The 2,683-nt window shown below is 44.4% G+C and overlaps 1 pseudogene; it reads right to left on the bottom strand.

The window, feature by feature from the left end:
- Window positions 1-212: 212 nt before the first annotated feature.
- LOC137369531 (adenine nucleotide translocase lysine N-methyltransferase-like) lies at window positions 213-1,738 on the bottom strand (annotated as a pseudogene).
- Between the last annotated feature and the right edge of the window lie 945 nt (window positions 1,739-2,683).

Genomic DNA, 2,683 nt, shown 5'->3' with positions numbered 1-2,683 from the left:
CAGCCCATTGAGTCTGCACCAGCTCTTTTGAGGACCAATCCTATTGGTTCCACTACCCGCTTGTCTCATCCGACTTATTTTTTTTAAAATCCTGCTGCAGTTATTAAAAACATCTTCAATTTGTGGTTTGCAGCTAAAAAAATAATAAAACAAATAATTTAACTGTCTCTCTTTTAAGTTAGATATCTGCAGTTAAGAGTTGGCAGCTGCTGTTAGACTGCTGTTCCTTCCTGTGTGATTTGTGATTCATTTTCTTGTCATAGTCTTTTGGCACTGTAATGCCAGGCTCTATCCAACCCCTCTTCAACAGTGCAGCACCATTTCCAGCTCGGGAAATGGAATCGACAAGCAACAATTCAGGCATCTTCTGGAAGTTCAGATAACAGCTTGACTTCTAATAAAGAAAGCACGTTAGGAGACAAGAAAACTGCGACATTGAAAGAGACTGACAAATCAACCTTCCACAAACTGTGTTTCATTTAAGAAACTTTATTTTTTTTCATTCATTCATGGGATGTGGGAATCGCTGGCCAGGCCAGCATTTATTACTCATGCCTAATTGCCCTTGAGAAGGTGGTGGTGAGCTGCCTTCTTGAACCGCTGCAGACAATGTGGCGTAGGTACACCCACAGTGCTGTTAGGAAGGGAGTTCCAGGATTTTGACTCAACGACAGTGAAGGAACGGCGATATAGTTCCAAGTCAGGATGGTGTGTGACTTGGAGGGGAGCTTGCAGGTAGTGGTGTTCCCATGCATTTGCTGCCCTTGTCCTTCTAGTTGATAGAGGGTGCGGGTTTGGAAGGTGCTGTCTAAGGAGCCTTGGTGTGTTGCTGCAGTGCATCTCGTAGATGGTATACACTGCTAACACTGTGCGTCACTGGTGGAGGGAGTGGATGTTTGTCGATGGGGTGCCAATCAAGCGGGTTGCTTTGTCCTGGATGGTGTAGAGATTCTTGAGTGTTGTTGGAGCTGCACCCATCCAGGCAAGTGGAGAGTATTCCATCACATTACTGACTTGTGCCTTGTCGACGGTGGACAGGCTTTGGGGAGTCAGGAGGTGAGTTACTCACTGCAGGATTCCTAGCCTCTGACCTGCTCTTGTAGCCATGGTATTTATATGTCTACTCCAGTTCAGTTTCTGGTCAATGGTAGCCCCTAGGATGTTGATAGTGGGAGATTCAGTGATGGTAATGCCATTGAATGTCAAAGGGAGATGGTTAGATTCTCTCTTGTTGGAGATGGTCATTGCCTGGTACTTGTGTAGCGCGAATGTTATTTGCCATTTATCATCCCAAGCCTGGATATTGCCCAAGTCTTGCTGCATTTCTACACGGACTGCTTCAGTATCTGAGGAGTTGCGAATGGTGCTGAACATTGTGCAATCATCAGCGAACAGCTGATTGAAGGAAGGTCATTGATGAAGCTTGACAGCTTGCTCTCCAGGCGTAGAACTTTGACATATTGGTGAGCCACAGATTCAATTAATAACCAACTACAGAATGGAAGCCACATTTACTGTGGCCTTCCAGGAACTTTATCACATTTTGCACCTGCTTGCAGCTTGCATTTATGTATGGTACCTGAGACCTTACAGGGAATTTCCTGAAACCAGGCATCAGCATCCCTGGCCATGGTATATATGCAGTTAATCATGTGTACCTAGCAATCTGTAGTAAAGCCCAGCCACCAACTGACTGCTTCTTGTGCTCAGCTTCCTCTTGACTGTCGTTCTGGTCCATTTCCAGCACAACACTGACCACAACCAAATCCTCCGAGTCGCTAGAACTGCACCATTGTAATTTCTTTTTGTCAGCCTGTCTGATTGAGATAGCCAAATTAGTGGCAGAGTTGGACTGTGGATCCAGGCTGCCCAGGTGGGTTCCACATTCAAACGCCTTACAGGCTGCAGAATGAAGAAACCTTCACGGCATCAACAGAAACCGAATTTAACCAAGCACTCATGGGAGTCTTTGTAATGGTGGCCCCTTTGATACTTTTAGCAAACCATTGATCAGCCCAATTTTTTTATTGAGCTTACCTTGTATTATTTAATTTTACTTCACTACCGGTGACAGAATGGAACTACTGCTGAAATGTATACAGGCCAAGCAGCAGCTGCCTCTCTGGTACAAAGCAGCTGCATGTGATCTTATTCAAGGAGGTTGTTACCAACCTCTTCAATACTGAATAATAGTCAAGCATAATGACAGCTCGCAATTTTTTATTACTGGTAGCTTCCGGGCCCGATAGGGGATATCATTCTGAGCCACCAATCACCCACAGAGCTGTTAAACAGGTGGCTGAATTGCCAATAGTTCATGCAGACTGGTATATCAGTTTCACCACTGATCAGTATTTGCAGTTCCAAAATTGGCAGGGCTTGCCCCAACTTGTTATTCTCCAGATAACAATCAATTTTCTTGTGTCAACCATTCTGTGCAATCCAGCAATTACTGACTAAGGTACTTGCTTCATAAGGTGAACCTGTGATTCATCTAACCTGTGACAGTTCAACATCAACAAACATTTTCAAGCAAAGAAAAAGAATGACAACTGGCTGTTGGGAGTTATGGTTATCTGTTGCTGTATCTGATTTAGGGCAAGGAGGACCAGGTTTAGGCTAGTATGCTGAGATACAAGACAATTGATGTGCTCAAATATAGTGCATCAGGTACTTGGATTAC

The sequence above is a fragment of the Heterodontus francisci genome, chromosome 5 (assembly GCF_036365525.1).
Source record: "Heterodontus francisci isolate sHetFra1 chromosome 5, sHetFra1.hap1, whole genome shotgun sequence".
In the NCBI taxonomy this organism is placed as follows: domain Eukaryota; kingdom Metazoa; phylum Chordata; class Chondrichthyes; order Heterodontiformes; family Heterodontidae; genus Heterodontus; species Heterodontus francisci.
This window is presented reverse-complemented; position numbering and strand designations above follow the sequence as displayed.